This window comes from Bactrocera latifrons, unplaced genomic scaffold (genome assembly GCF_001853355.1).
Source record: "Bactrocera latifrons isolate USDA-ARS-PBARC rearing strain unplaced genomic scaffold, ASM185335v1 scaffold_43, whole genome shotgun sequence".
Taxonomy (NCBI): Eukaryota; Metazoa; Arthropoda; class Insecta; order Diptera; family Tephritidae; genus Bactrocera; species Bactrocera latifrons.
This window is the reverse complement of record NW_017537079.1, coordinates 1,379,647-1,397,132: the sequence shown is the minus strand read 5'-3', so window position 1 is coordinate 1,397,132 and position 17,486 is coordinate 1,379,647. Positions and strand designations below refer to the sequence as shown.

Here is a 17,486-nt window from a genome sequence, read left to right as displayed (position 1 = left end):
TTATATTGTTAAAATTTTTTTAATAAATTTTGTGTTTTTAAATAAATATGTATCCCATAACTGATATGTATGTATATACATATATGCATGAATGCATAACTACAAATTTATGAAATATTCTATTTTTTTTTTAAATATGAAATTTTCAATTTACAGTGGCTCAATATTCTTACCTACTCAACCCAAGTTCTTAAATTGTTGCTCAAAATATTACAACATCTTTTTAAGCTACACAACCTATGCCCACATGTGGTTTACTTATACGCAATGGCGCCCTCGCTGCCTATAAACAAAAACATCGAAAACGCCTCAATTGTATGAAGCAACAAAATTTTTACGAGCACGCCCGTTATTCCGCTTACTTTTGTTTAATAAAAGCTTTCTATATAAAATAGTTTAGCACTCTTTCCAAATGGGGTGGCTGCCTAAACTATTACTGGCATTACTGGGTTTTTCGTTTGCGCCATTATTTCACTCTCACGCTCGGTAAATGCCTTTATTAGCTGATTTATGCACTGGCTGGAGTGTTGGTGAAATATGTGAAATGCTTAAGTGGTTATCGGAAAAGTGTTAAGATTGACTTTTATTGGCACTTAAGGCGCGCGGCGCACCAGCCGCCCAGCCCGCAAGGGTAGGAAGTAGTGCGAGCATAGAACAGAGCAAAGCAAATACTCCGGAACTATTATTTAGTGCGAGTGAGTGGCATTGGAGTGAGTGTAGAAATACATACATGTTTATATGATAGTACATATATATATGTATATATAAGAGTATGCATTGTAGTTACAGTGTGGATAATAAAACGAAAGTGCCAGTTATTAAGCTGCTAAGCAGTCGTGAGCTCTTAAACAAGTGTGCCATGATTGGCATGGGGTCAAGTTTATGCGGGAACTAAATATAAATAAGTTTCTGGCGGAAAGTGCAGTCAATATATTTATTTAGTAAAGAGTTAACACATTACTTGGCAACGGCAGCACTAAAGGCGACGAGTAGAATATGCATATAGTGCTAATATATTTAATAGAATATCGCTTATGTGCCTACTAAAAGACTTTATGGCAGTAAATGTGGAGTGAGAAATAAAATGAAACTAAGGTATATAGTAGATTTTTCTGATGTGGAAAAGAATGGGTTAAAGTAGGGGAAAGGAGATTTCTATGTAAGCAGGAAGCAGGTTTGGGATATCTCAGGCTTGAAAGCGATAAAGAAAGGTAGGCTTGTTTATAAAGAGCACCAAAAAAAAACAAGGAGTTGATAATGATAAGCTGGGAGTTAATACAAATCTGCAATTGGTCTTATTATGTGCTCTAGACTATAAAAATTCGGCTTGAAGTGGTTTTGAAAATTGTATGATCTTATAAATTTTTATATGGAAAAGTTTGTGATATAATTAAACTGTTCTTCAGTTTTCAAAAGTTAAGAACGAGATACACAATCCTAGAACAGTTTTTTTTTTCAATAATTGAAGCTCAGCTATGATATCAACGCTTCATGGGATGGCTTATTGAAGGCATACCTTAATTTATTACTTCTACAAATTAAAGGTCTTGACATTTATTGGTGAAAATTTATTTGGTAAATAATTTTAAAAAATATTAAAGATTTATTATTTTGAATTTTAATTGAACGTTTCTTCAGTTTTTAACAGTGGAAGACTGCTATCCATTTCTTCAACAATTTTTTTTAAATTAAAAAAGCCAGTCCTGTTATTGGTGTGATAACAATATTTAATGGGATAGCTTCCTAATGATATATCTAAATGTATTCGCTAGAATTTATTGTTAATCATCAGTAGATTATATTATCTCGCAATAGTAATATCTGCGTATAGAATCAAGGAATATTTTTAATACCTGGGGTTACTAGCAAAAATGTCAAACAGAATAGTATAATATCAACCACCACATTAACCACCTTAACCATATAGGCTGAAGCTTTGCTTTGTTTATATTAGGTTGTAGGCCTGATGTTTCAGTCAAATGTAGCGCTGGATCTCATTTTCAAAGCTATGACAATTGAGTATTTGTGATAACCAAAAGCTACCAAAAGATTCTAAAACTGTATGACCACACTCGCATAGATCGACTAAGCACTCAGAGCACAGCGTAAATTTGTACGGCTGCTAATATCAATATCAGCTACTTCCCTTGGTTCACCGAAGGTGTATCTACCGAGATATTTCAAACTTAGTCTGGCAAAAGCTGAACAGTTGCGGAGAAAGTGCATAAATGATTCCAATTCGTCTTGCTCCATGGAACTTTGTCAATTTGCATTCAACAACATTTGTAGCCACTTAGCTTAGAGTAAGAAATTCAGAAGACCGCTTAGGATCTCGCAGCTTCGCAAATTCTGATCGTTGACTGTGCGTGTGCTGAGCTGACGGGACTTCTTCCTTACTTAACATCAAAATTTTACAGGACGAGTGTTTCTAAAGTGATCAAATTAATAAAGTGCTTAAATGGGAACCCTAAGCAGATGATCTTTTCTGGCTTTCCTAATTTTTTTACAAATTTCATTCATAATAAAATCACATGCAAAACATTGATCCAAATATACGTTGCCACTCTACTACAGCCACTCCTGGGTGATTGGCGATCGGTTGGCATATATAATTTTTTGCAAGTTTTATATAAATTATATACTTTATAAAAATTGTACCGTACAACGTTTCCGAGATCTAAGTGTGTTCAAAGAATTATTTATGTTCATTCTAATTATTATTTAAGAACTTTCGACTCATCTGAAAGTATTCTGAGGAACAAGCAAGTTCAAGTTTGGTGTCATTTGTGTTAGTAAACAATGACATTATTTCTAAAAGAGACCAGCGGAGGCGAAGTCAAATTTGGACATTTTTGACATTTTTGGTTTTAAAATTTCGTGACCTAGAAGCTCTTGCAAGATCTGGTTTATATCTGCTCTATTCTTAGAGCTTATAAAATTTATAAAAATATAATTAGTGATTGGATTGGATTGGAGGTATGCTTCTTCGACCTCGAGGTGGATCACCCTTCATTAGCAACGAAAATTAATATAAAGCATCTCTTAATCAACATGACAAAAGCGACATATAAGCATAACAGGGGTAAAATTACGGAAAGCGCCTAGAAGTATGCTGCGGTTAGTTGAATAGATCCTTAGCTGGCATAGAGATGCACACAGTCAAAGTTAATTGTATTAGCGCAATAAAATAAAATTCTCTTAGGAATTTTTTTTCAAGTATAAATGCAGTTGCGATGTTGACTAAGCGACGATTAGGACTTAATTAAGAGGTAATATGTACTTACAAGGCAGAAAAATGTGTTTCTTCCTGATGCCTTTTTTGGAGGAAGCATTTTATAAAATAAAGCAACGAAAATATTACAAAATTCAGAACTGAATGTACTTTAAAAATTATTGTTTTATTTTGAAACATATTGCATTCCTGTTTTTGCTTAGGCGGTCTACTGGAGGACCTGAGTTATCAAAGAAAAAAAGGTGTTTGGCCGTTAGTCAGATTTTTCTCCTTGAAATCACATCTAATTCAAAAACCAAAAATTTTTTAATAAAAAAAAAGTAGTTTAAAGCTAATTTCGTGTAGAGCGCATTTTAGAAACACCAATGCGCCTTAAAGTATGCTATGTATTTAAAACTACGCTCTCCCGCATTGCTGACGTGCTCAAGGCAATAGTTGCAGTGATTATGAGAATACAAATACTATTTATTTTAAAAATTGAAAACAACAACAACAAAATTACGATTTTTTATAAACACCACAAACAACTATAGAAATGCAATAATAAACGAGCAACAAACAAAAATATAAAGCAACAAATGTTATCAAAACAGCATGTGGGCACTGAAACAACAGCAACAACAAAAAATGCTTAAAGGCAAGAATATAAGATATCAAGCAAGCCAGCATACTGCTTTATTTACATTCGTCGAGCGGCAAGCAAAAGTATGCGAAAAGCAACAAAAACAAAAACAACAACAACAACAACAAAATAACGAAAAACATACTTAAAAAGTAAACAAGCAGCCAGCAACAAGAAAATTAAGAAATGAAGTTGAAGTTAAAGATGTTGCACAGCTTGTGTCCATGCAACATGCGCTAGCTGCTGCTGCAGTTGAAGCGGCAAACTGTGGAAAAAGTCAAAAAGCCAGCAAATGTCACACAGCCGAGCAGAGCATAAGTCGACGACAGCAACCCGCACGTCGCCAGCTCTTATCAGGAGCGTACTTAGTATGCGCATGTTGCACAGCTTCAGCGCATTGTTCGCTTTATCTGCAGGCGACTTCCGGCACACACATATACATATACAAATATGTAAATATACATATATGTATAACGTTACTCACTTATATACTTGCCGGTGTGCCTGCTCCGGTTAATGTTGCTGTTGCATGTGGCGCCTTTTCAATTTTCATTCAAGTTGCATAAGTAAATCTTGCGTTGTTGTTTTTGTTGTGGTTGTTGTTGCTGCTGCTGCGCATAATTTGCATATGAATGTAGAGCGAGTTCATATTGTAGTTACTGCTGTCACTGGTAGCTGCTGGTTATGTGACATTGATGTTGCCACTCCACTGTTGCAACGCAAATTTTACTTACAACAAATGCGCTTTTGTTGTTACTGTTACTCACATTTCGCTTTCTGATTATTATTATTATTGTTATCATTTTGCATGTGTTGCATGCAGCGTATCTGCTCTTCTTGTTGTTGTTATTGTGCTTGCACTACTGCCACTTCATGAGTTTGTTGCATCGGAAACCACTTATGTGACAGACGCTTTGTATGGACTTCCGCTTCTGATGTCTTTACTTGCAACGCTACGTTGCATATACAAATTTATACGTAAGTATGTTGCATGCAACACAGTTGCCTTTTATATAGTGTGACATTTTGACGTCGGCAGTGTGGCATAGGTTGCACTTGTTGTTGGTGCTGCGCTTTTAATGCTGCCGAAATGTGGCACAAAGTCGCACACACACACGTACTCACTTACACATACAATGTACGCGAAATTTACAAAACATTTTGCATGCTTGATTTCTCGTTCACCGAGAAGTTATATGGCAACAGCGGCGCTTAAACGCTTGTACAATGTGACTCAAGGGGGCAGAGGAAAGAAGACGACGAAGAGGAAGAACAAGAAGCAGCAGCAGCAGGCAAAGTAGCACGACACAATAGAAAAAGGTTTGTTTGTGCCGCACAGCTAAGCTTTGGCGTTAACGATTATTTGAAAGAATTGAAAGTTCTTGATATTGTTGTTGTTGTGTGCTGCTAGCTCATTGTTTGCGCACGGTTTTGCTGTTTGTGCTTATGGCATACAACAATGTTGCGCCGATAAGTAAAGTAGGTGTTTCAAAATAAATTGAAAAGTCAATGTGGCAACGCCGACGCTTGCTATGAATAATATTAAGCAACTGCTGCGTTGTTGCCACAAAATGTTGCATACATATACTTTGCTATGTAATGAGTTGTAAAGGCGCGCTCAATGCTGTATTGAAAGTAGATGATAAACTGTTAAGCAAATGAAAGCGCGATGAAAATGAGATTAGGGTGGAAGCTCCGTTGCAGGGTTGCATGGAAATAGAACTTAAGTTAAGAAAGGTTCAGATTTAAGGAAAATACGCAATCTTTGCAATGAAATTGAGAAATTAAAAATCAAAAAATAATATTTTGTATTTATGGAACGAGTTCTTAGAAGCATAGTTGCCATATTTTCGAAACTGAAATTTTTTATTACAACAACAACATTTTTTTTTTTCAAAAAGTCAGCATTTGACAATTATTTGCGACAGAATATGGGAAATAACCGCGAAATCAAACATAGTTACCTATCAACGTAACACAGTTACCTATTTTGTACATATGTATGAACGAATATTTAGAAGCATAGTTGCCAAATTTTTTTATACAACATTTTTTTTACAGCTACGTTTTCTGAAAATTTCAGTATTTGAGAGTCATTTGCTATGGAATTCTTGGAATAAAAGAATTCTGAGAACATTCTTACCTATTAGTGCCTTAAATAAAATTTAAATTTCCAGCAATTTTCAATAAAAATCCGTAAAAAATATAATTTTGTGTCCATTAGAGGATTAAAATATTCTTAAAACGATGCGCTATAAAAAATCACTACAGACGCTTTTAGCAAAAATCTCTCTAAAAATTACTGAAACTCTAAAGATTGTAGAAAATAACATTTCGCCTTAGTGTATGCAACAAATCTCAAAAGTTTAGGTGAAAGCACATTCAGCAAAGAATTTGCAAAGTTTAACTATAAAAAATATTGTTTGCGTGCTTAGTGAATATAAGTATAACCTAAAACTAATTTCTAATACTTTCTATTGAATATCTGTTAAAAAATATATTAGGTTCTCTTTAGAGGGTTAAAGTCTTCCGGCCAATTATGAGCCGTACAAATTTGCTAGGAGTCCATAGGATACCACTACAGAATATCTGAGACGCTACGGACAGCAAAAAATTAATTTTCGCCTAAATGTATGCAACAAATCGCAAAAAAAAATTGATTAAACAAACAAACAAGCGAAACAATGTAGACAGAAAAAATTACTTTCGCCTAAATGTATGCAACAAATCTCAATAAGTCGTTGAAATTACTACTAAAATTGACTTAATTTTTTCATAAGTAGCAATAACTTGCTCAAGTGTATATGGAGATATTCCCTTAACATATTTGTTCAATAATGTTTTCAATAAAATTTTAATTTTCAAATAGTTTAGATGAAGGTCCGTCCAAAAAAATGTCGGAGGTCTTTGGAGAGTATCTCTGAAAAAATCTTTATAAGAATCTCTAAAGACAGTAAAAACAAATACAACGCATAAGTGTGTGTAACATACTTCAAAAACATCGGTTTAGGAACATTCAAAAACAGTTCTTTAACAAGCAATTAATCTTTAGTGCATTAAACTAAACTAACGTAAAATTTTCAACCCTTTTCATTGAAAGTTCTTAAAAAATATATTTCTGGGGTCTTTAGATGGTTAAAGTGTTCTAGGTGTTATGTGCCATAAAAATACATAAGAATTGCACTAAGTAAATATTTTTACAAATAAATTTGAAACACTATAGGCGGAAAAAATCCTTATAAGAAACTCTACAGGTAGTAACAATCAAATTCAACGCCTAGATGTATGCAACAGTTCTAAAAAACATCAGTACAGAAACTCAGATGGCTTTCAAACAAATTTTTTAATAAGTAATTAATCTATTAATGCTCTTTTATCTACCATAAAAATACATAAGAATTGTACTATGTAAACATATGCCAAAAATTAATTTGATTTAATATAAATAAGAATTAATTTTCGAACACTTGGCATAAAAAGTATAAAGCAATTTTTTGAAGTCTTTGTAGCATTAGCATGTACTAAGTAATAGGCACCACAAAAATTCATTTGGAAGCTACGTAAAAAACATCTTGATTAAAGCCATATAAAACACTGAAGGCAGTAAAACAATTATTCGCTTAAATGTATGCTACAAATTTTAAAATTATGAATGAAAACGCATTTCTTGATTTAAAGAAATTAAGACATATTAAGTATATGCATCGGATATTAACGCAATTATACAATAAATAAAAATTAATTTTCATTAATAGTTTCAAAAAAAAATACGTTTTTGAAGATTTTGCAAGAAACATACGCCATACAATTCGCGATCATTCTACGAAGAAAATATTTTCTAAAAACCATGTCGAAGTCTATAGATAGTAAAAAGACATATTACGTCTAAACAAATGCTAAAAGCACATTCTGCAACTCAAATCAACTTTAAGACAACAATTTTCAACTCAGATAATATTTTTCTACTCAGAAAAAATAGTTCTACAAATCATGTAAAACTCTATAGATAGTACAACAACTTTTTTTCGCCTGAATGTGAGCTACAAATTTCCAAAAACATCAATCAATGAGCAACTCACTTTGACTTCGAAAATATATCAAAAACTACCAGAGAATAAGCTCTTTGAATATATATATAGGGTATATCCTATATCTACCACTTTCTACAGTGATTTTGCACCCTAAATTGCAGCACTGCACCATCATTAACTTTACGAGTAAAAGTGCACTCAAGTAGCTACAACAGCATGTCTAATTAACTGGTGGCCAAACAGTAGAAACTGCTAAACCTGCTAAAGTACACTGAGAGGGAACCATTGAAGGTAGTGCAAGCTAAGAAAGCGCTTAAAGGAAATACCGAAAGCAGAAGACAAGATTAAGAAATAAGAAAGTAAGAGAGGCAAATAAAAATGAAATTACTTACTGACTTATAAAGGAAGTGCACTACACACACATACACATTTATAGCTCTACACAAACATGTACCTTTAAGCTATGTAAGCAAGCCTTTGCATGAAAACTTTTCGCCCGCCAACAACACTGCATATATTTTTCACCTCATTATGATATGTTGGGGCACTCACTCCCTAAATAATAAATAAACAACTTTCATAGTGCATTACAGCTTTTGGATTTTCAATAGACATGTGTGTTGAGGTATGTACATATGTGTGGCAGTGAAAATTCAAAGCAACTAAAGCTAAAACTAACTCTCATCCCTGCGTGCTCGGTTTGAATGGCTTTTGCTGCCACTATTTTGGGCTACTTGGCCATCTCTATGTTACAAGTGTATATGAGGAAGTCAAATATATCAGCTTTATACATTATTATCTGTAAGCTTGATTTCTCAGACTACACACAGAGCATTGATGTTGAGGAGTATAGTGAGGACAAGCTAATGTATGAAGACGGTAGGAAAAAATTTTAAGAAACCAAAAAGCCTATGCAAAATAGTGTAATATAAAAATAGATTAATATTATATCACTGCTTGTGGTTGTTTTCACTAAATTAAAAATAGGCAAAGAAGGAATTTAAAAAAAAAAAAAATACTAAAAGATGTTTATTTGGTCTTTTTCGACAAAGAAAAGAAAGAATAAACCCGAGTGAGGGAAGTGCAAAAAGTTATTCACTCTATATCTTATGTGTATTCGGCAGTGGCATGAATATAGCAACAGACCTTCATAGTATATTAGCTTCTCCTCATTATACTAATAATCAAAAATAAAATTTGATTTCAAACAACTATCTTTCGCTCTAGCCTTGGATCTGTAGACCACTCGTAAGCTTGTCAAAACTAAAATTTGTTCTTCTGCGTAGCTTAGAGTGGAATGTAGATGTCTTCTTCTATCGCGACAAATTAATTACAGAGCCGCCGGTCTTTAATAATAAAACCCTTTTTTTGGCCAAATTTTATTTTTATTCGAGGGCTTTCAAGGATGATACACTGATAATAGCCAACATCAAACTTTTCGATACCAGTTTCATACTGATTTAACCTCCGCTTCAAAATGGGCCACTGTTTTGGCGATCACCACTTCATTCCACGAAAACTTCTTCCCAGCCTTAAATCTTTCAGAGTCCAAGAACAGAAATAGTCACTAGGGGCCAGATCTAGAGGATACGGTGGATGCAGAGGCAATTCAAAGCCCAATTCATTGGCTTCGACGTTTTCACAGGCGTGTAACATGGAGCATTGGTTTCGTGAAACAGCACTTTCCTTTTCTTAAAATGCGTCCGTTTTTGGGCGATTTCGTCCCGCAATAATCGCTGTAGATAGTCCTAGACGCCGAAACCTTGCCTTTCGAGGTAATTAACGAAATAGCTAGAACTATTATTAGCCGTTTCCCCGCGTTTTTGAGTAGTGGAAACAGTTCATCTCACATTAAAGGTCGTACGAAATAAATCTAGCTGATTTGGGATGCACACACTACCACTGTTCAAAGCTGTCAAAATGTGATCCTGCATTAGCTTTGAAGCGGGAATCAGCCCAACGGCTTATTCTAACGAAGTGCTCATCTCAATTTATATAATTCCACAGTTTCTCCATATCTTACTTTAATTCCAATAACCTCGTAGCGTTGTTGTTGCTGTTGTATGGGTGATCTAGATCTTTTCCACATTAAGATAGCTGAAGCTGCTGTCATTGGAATTGTGTCGCTAACAGTTCGAGATATCCCATATTTATAATGTAAAGAGGCTTATTTTTTCGAGTTCAAGATGTAGTCGTTATTTTAAGTCGTGAGTTGCTAGAGCTACATGTAAATGAATCGTTTCTGGCCACTTCCAAGTGAATGGCGTTCAGAGAACCTTACTTGCGTGAACTTCTGACACGTCCTGATCATACATAGCTTCATCCTAAAAGCGAACGAAATGTTAAGAAGTACAAGAAAAGAAAAAAACACCAACATTAAAGATCCTTTGAACATTTGCGCGTCTAAAAAATGTCATTTTTAAAATGCATCAGCCAAATACACACAGTTGAACTTGTGAAACACTCCGAACCGTAAGCATCAGCACCACTTAAGCGGCTCAACATGTCGCGCCTTCATTTGCACCTAAGGGATTAGTGAGAGAGTGTAAAAAAGAGCAGTGAAATGTACTTGAGTAAATTAAAAAATATTTTTCTGAAGCAAAAAGTTGCAGACGTCAGCGAGTGAGACGTCAAAATATTGCCAGCAGCAGCGCAAACATACATAATACTTGTAGACTTCGTTTCAATAGATACGACCAGACAAAAGCGCATTCATAAATTCATGAATGAAATAACTGAGTGAGGATAGTCATTGGCTTACTCATCGCATAAAAGGCACTGGGAAGACATTGCTTCCATGCACTTATAGTATAAATATGAATGTGAGTAGTTGTCTACTTTTCTTCCCTGTGTCGTAATAATTCTTTTAAAATCGTACGCGAATTTGCGAATATTAAATAATGTGGCAGCATTGGTTAAATAGCACGAACGCCAGAACGAAGTGCAATTGCAATGAATCGGCGGTAGAAAAAAGAAAGTCAGCAAAAGCCGGACGACTTCACCGATTCACTGCAACGAGAATGTGACATTCCGTTGCCATTGGCTGTCGCAGTTCCTCAACTGTTTCCGTAGATGGGTACGTTTCCTGCGGCTATCTGTTAGTGTGATGTTGTAGTTTTGCACGTCACGGTACTCGCTGTTGCTTTTATGCCCTGCTTTTGCTCTTATTTCATGCGACTCAGCCTGCTCACCCGACTATTCAGGGGCGGCAGTTTCAATGACAAACACCGCCAGCTTCTGACAGAACTCAGCTGCGCGCTCAAAGCCTGACATCGCCGACATTAGTAGCTCCTTTTACCGTTATTTGTTGGTGAAAAGTATGAAAGCAGCAAGAAATAGAGAATATAAAAATTGCAGCGCTGGATAAAAGTGACGGACAAAGTGGGTGCCGCACACACACATTCCATTTAAAAATATGCAGACGTCGGGTATTTGCAATTTTGATGTCCCAACTAACGGTTTTTTATTGGCAATTTTTTGATGTTTAAGCTGGCAGCTGTCGGAAGAATTAAAAAAATAAAAGTCTCAAATAAAAGCAAGTGACAAAAAGTTGTAGTTTGCCAACTTTCTTTTATGGTAGTCGTTTTAGACGCGTTATTTCACTTGCTTTGGTGGAAAAACTTTTTTGCTTGGAGCAAAAGAGGCACGTACAGTGTCGATTAGGATTAAAGTTGGTGCAAACTCTTTTTAAAAAGAATAAAGGATTACAAGCAGATGACAGTTGAATGAAGTTTTAGTTTTTATATTGAAATTAATATTTATTTAAATTATTTATGGTAGACAGAGTTCTAAATATGAGGGAGTATAGTGAAATGAGAAGACGAGAAATGGGAGGTTCTCTCTTTTTGGGAGAGAGAATGAGAAATGGAGGGTTTGCAAATTAGGTGCTTGGCGCACGGTGAAGGATTTTATCAAAACCTCATGGCAGTGAATGGTTATGAAAAAGATAGTGACAGACAGAGTCAGCTGTATATTGGAACTGATATATATAGAGGGACATAGGCAGATATATATATCGTATATATATATAGTATATATATATATTCTACAGAAGGTCAGATATGGATGTGGAAATATGTTATATACATACAATGGTGTTCGAAATAATAGCAGTGGCATAACGCAGAATTCAAACGAAGCAGAAAAATCGTGTAATTGATTTTTATTATGAGTTATTATTATTGTATTTAATTAGCTCATATTTAAGCTTAAAAGAAATATGATTTCTTTAAACAATAAGTTAAAGTTCTTCTTTAAATAAATAAAAAAGTTTGTAAATGAAAATTTCAGCTGTGATTAATAATAGCATCAATTAATTCATTATAATAATATAAAATAAAGTTTAAACAATTAGTATTTCGTCGAGAGGAATGCCCTTCCACGCCTTCTTCACATTACTTAATAATTGCTTCGTATTTGACGAATTGTCTTTCCCTACAGCTTCTTTGACCTCTGTGCAAAGATTCTCAATTGAATCAAGGTCCGGTGATTGAGTCGGCCAACCCATAACCTCAAGAGTAAACCAATTTTTTGTCAACCTGCTCGTATATTTGGGGTCCTTATCTTGTTGATAGACCCATTTCTAGGGCATTTTCTATTCAGCGTGTGGTACCATAGTCGACTCCATAATTTCAACGTACAATTTGGTATCCATGTTTTCTTTAATCGAAAATAACGGACCAGTACCATAGTAAGAGAAGCACCCCCATACATTGATTGTGGCACCTCCATGTTTTACCGTTCGTGAAACATATTTAGGATTAAATGAAGCATTCAGTGGCCTTCGTGCATACTGCAGGTGCTCTTGAAGCCACTGCTATTATTCATAAACCACTGCTATTATTTCGAACACAGTTGTATATCTAGTTAAAATTATATCCAGAGAGAAAGAGAGTTTCAACGAAACCGCTGTAAAAAGAGAGATAGATATATTCGAATAGGCATTGTACTGCCTCAATAACGCCTAGCAGAATCATAACTCACATTACAGAGAGAGCGAGACATGTACAGATGGATATTAAGAAAAAAAGTGAAAATTGCAAAAGAGAGAAAGAGATGAATAAGAAAAAGTGAGAAGTTGAGAGAGAGAGAGAGAGAGAGAAAGGAATGGATATCTTGAGAGCAATGGTAAGCAGAAAGTAGCGAAAAATTTAAGAAAATTATAATATGGAAAGATTTACTAAAATAATTGGACTGTAGAAAGTAACTAATGATTTCTGTTGTCAACTTTACAGAAAGACTTTTATATGTTATACAAGTAGTCTGGAGGATCCAAACTTTGGGGGGATGTGTTTCAGTCTGGGGTCACTATATAATTTTGTACTGTGACTCAAACCCATTTTCTTTGACTCCGCAAACTCTCACTTTTCCATGGAAAAAAATTTTAACTTTTTGTGGTGAGAACTTTCCGCAGTGGATCCGCCCCTAGTTAGTGTCATCATCATTATAAGACAAGTAACTACATTTTATTCATAAAATGTGAACATGCACAATGGTATTACCGGAAAGAGTACCCATTTTAAGCTATATAATTTATTCATATTTCCTTAATCTAAAAACATTTGCGCCGGTTTGGAGTCTCAGAATGAATCCAACCAATTTTTGATACCCTCTTCTGATGCAAGCCGCATTTTATTTAGGGCCTTCTGTATCGACCGGAATGGGATGGTAGTCAGAAGAGTTGAAGTCTGTGCTATGAGGTGGGTGAGGTAAAATTTTTTAGCCACCGGTTCCCAATTAGCTTTTAATCATATTTGCTGCTTGAGGTCGATCGTATTGTATTGTCCTGAAATCCGGGAGTCTTTCAGCAATCGCACGCTTCAATTTCATGAGTTCAAGAAATCTGTCGATTGGGTCTCCTTAGTATGAAGAGCACTTTGTGGACCGTTTATAACAGAGCGATTAGGAAACGGTTGAGGATCTGCAATATTATCGGAATGGAGACAAAAACTATAGCAATTATCATAGAACTCAAATATACTATATGTATTTAACTTTTTAAATATATATTAAACAATTTTAATAACTGCGAGAAAATAAAAATACAACTTACTGCCACATATTACAGTACTAAGATATGGCATCATTACAACCTGGCCCCTAAAAGACTTAAACATATATTTGTATGTAAGTGTTGCAGCAATAAATTGACAGCTATTTTGTTGTTGTAACGCCTTTTGCTGCCACCGGCACTTTAGTTGTTGTTGTTGCCTGTGTTATCGCCCACAATTTACGCGTGTTTTCATTTGCAACTTTTATATTTGTTGTTGTTTTATTATTTTTCGCAACTATATTGTTGCTGTTGTTGCATTACTTTGGAAGCTGCAGTGTCAATTGTAAATTGTGCAGTTGACGTTTTACGAGTATACGTTGTTGTTGTTGTTGTTGTTGTTGTTATGCAACAAACTGCTAAACAGTGTTGTTTATTTCTTGTCCTTTTTCTATGTGCAACACTTCAAGCGGCAACATTATGTGCGCGTAGTTGCAAACACACATAAACAAAGTTCACACATATGTATGTGCTTGCCACATTAATATGGTCAACAACAACAACGACAACATATTGTGTTTTTTCGCCTTTTGAATAGAACTTGCTTTATTACTTTTTCCATATCACTTACTTACTTGCGCATATGCTGTTGCTGTTGTTGTTATTATTATACTTGTTTATGCAGCTGCTAACAAGTGTTTGATGTTTTGTGTATTCGGTCTTTTACTGTTTCCGCTTGGTATGGTTTTTGTTGTTTCTTTGTATTTTGTTGTGTGGCAAAAAGTTTGGTGTTGCAACATTATTGCACTTTGTTGTTATTACAGCGTACTTTGCAACTTAACATATGCCACTTACGCAAGCAGCTAGCAAGTGTGTTAGATTGCGCGTGTGTGTATGTGTGCGCGTGTTTGCTACGAGTCTCATATAACAAGTAGTTACACAATTTCGTTATTCGTTTTGCGTTTTTCTCCTTTTTCTTTTTCCTTTTCGGTGTTTGCTTTGCACTTACTTACTTATTTTATATCTTTTTTGCTGTCTTTATTTTTTTGGCCTTGTGAGTTGTAAATTTGCCTTCGCTTGCTGCCATTGACATCTCTTCAGTGAGCTATCGCGGTTTAGCGCCTTGGCGTATGCAAAGTTTTTATATTTTTTGGTTTTGCAATATTTTTGCTCTGCTTTGGTGCACAACATAACTGCATATTAAATTTGAAACATATTCTCTTCTCTGCAAGTAAATATTCCACGCTTATCTATTGTTATATAACACTGAAGTTGCTTGTGTTTTTTATACATTTTTATATATTGATCCATGTCTAATGTAAATTCGAGCTGAGTCGATTCAGTAATGAAATTAAAACTTACTTTAAAAAATATTACTTCAACTTACCCCAGTAGAGCACCAAGTCTTCCTTGCAACTACCAATTACTCAATTATTTTGAAAACCGCTTATGAAGGATTGAAACATTACATTGTAAAGTGACATTCAATCTTTCTTTCTGGCAGCTTCTTCGACGTTTAACAATGTTCCGTTTACAAATCGGATACAATCTACAAAATATAATACAAAAACGTGAACTTAGCTTAGTAACTGTTTTTTATTGATTTCCAAGAGCGAACTTGTCAAGGGCAGCTCCATGAGGTTTTGTGTGTAAAGTCATATACCATCCAAAAAAGAAAAAGTAAAAACAAAAAAAATTCAGAAGAAAATTTTTTAAAAGCCGAAAGGTATTGAAAAGCAATACTTAAGTGGTCAAATACAGTTGGAAGCCCGAAAAAAGCGAATTACCCAGATTTTGCTTCCGAGAAAACTTTAAAATTTATTGATAAAAAAGTTTGTATGTATTATATTATGGTATCTCTTAACTGTAATTTAGGCCTTAGTGTTAGTAAAAATTTTTATTTGGAAAGAAACTATACCTCCCGTACTTCACTTAAAAAAGACGTTTTGTGGTGGCCACTATATCTCTGAGCTGGATCCTTTAGCTAGTCTAATGTTAAGTCTAGTAATTAATCGAAGGCATACGCAAAATAAATTTATTTTGGGACAAAATGGTGCTTTCTCACAAAAAAAAAAAAAAAAAAATTTTTTTGAGCTGAAATTCTTTTTAAAAAACAATATTTGTATGTGAGAAAAAATCTTCATTTATTTACTAACAATTAATTTAAGAAGCTCATGTTAAAATACAGGGTCTTCCAAAGTAAACAGGACTTTTTGAAACTCCTGCCATCTATACGTCGACTGGTGCGTTAGAATCTGCTACTTTTTTTTTATCAATTGTGCAGTTTGAATTTCATGACATTTCATAGATTGGATGCGAAATTATTACGTTTTAAGTGTCAGTATGTTTGTGTTATCGGTGCGAAAATGAGCTTCGAACAAAGAGCCAACATTAAACTTTGTTTTAAAATTGGAAATTCTTGGAAATGGAATTGAACATTTCCAGAACATCGATTTATCGCATTTTGGGATTAAAAAAGGAGCCGAAACATGTAAATAAATCGAAAAATATTTAATTATTCATTGCATGTAATAAGTACATTTATGCCAACGATTTTTCCAGTCCTCGCAGCACTTTTCATAAGCACATTTTGGAATGGCTAAAGCTTAATTAGTGAATTTTGTTTCATCTCTTCGATCGGCTGGAAACGGTTTCCACAGACGAGCATGTCTCTCTATAATGCTGTACATGAATGTCGCATCAGAACTCGCGCGATCATGGATGTCGAAAGATGCATGTAGACCTGTTTACGTTACTTTTTTGAAAAAACTTCACTTTTTTTGGGACGAGTCGAGCAAGAACACGTTTCATACCCAGATTATCCTTCAAAATCATTCGAACGGACTCGCGGGAGATGTCGAGCTTTTGTGTCATCTCTCTAAAACGTGCCCGACGATTTTGAAGTCATTTGAAGAGGCGATCTTTGAAGGGTTTTTACCATTCGTAGGCTTGTGATTGTGATAAAACTGAATCAAAGTAAGCCTTTTCCAACATTCGCAATGATTCCGTATACGTAACTTAGTTAGAAATACAAAATTTTAGAAGGGCAGTCCTACTTACTTGGCATAAAACATTTTTTTAATATAATTTAATATCTAGGGAATTTAAATTATATGTTTCATTTCGGAGTATGGTTTGGTTCTAAGCATTAGTCATGAACTTAAGAAACAGCTCTCAATCTGCGTTATTCATTGTTTCAGGACAGGTTGATGCGTACCTTTGTTCAACCGGTTCTAAACAACGCAGTGATGACTTTAGCTTTCATGAAGGTAACGTAATAGATCTGGGATTCTGTTTTAAAGCTCTTCCAAGCTGTGGAAGGCATGGGTTGAAATCAATGTATGGGTGCCTCACAAGTTAGTGCAAAACCACCTCAAATTGCTACGGAATCGCAATGAAATGAATCTGTCTCTGAAGAGGGAGATTACTGGTGATGAAAATTTAGTTGCTTATGACAACATCAATCGAAAATCTACGTGTTCGAATTGTGTTAAAACAGCGCAATATGTGGCCAAGCGAAGGATTGACGGAAGGTTTAATATGTCTTTGGTTGGTGCGGCAGGAAATCGAGTGCTATGAGCTGTTGCGCTACGGCAAAAGATTTATAATTCC

The 17,486-nt window shown here is 34.8% G+C and overlaps 1 protein-coding gene across 1 annotated transcript in view; it reads left to right on the top strand.

Annotated features, from left to right (window-relative positions):
- The window catches only part of LOC108972843 (mucin-2), a gene marked incomplete in the record, with an annotated part of 121,063 nt that overhangs the window by 72,107 nt on the left and 31,470 nt on the right, over positions 1-17,486 (top strand).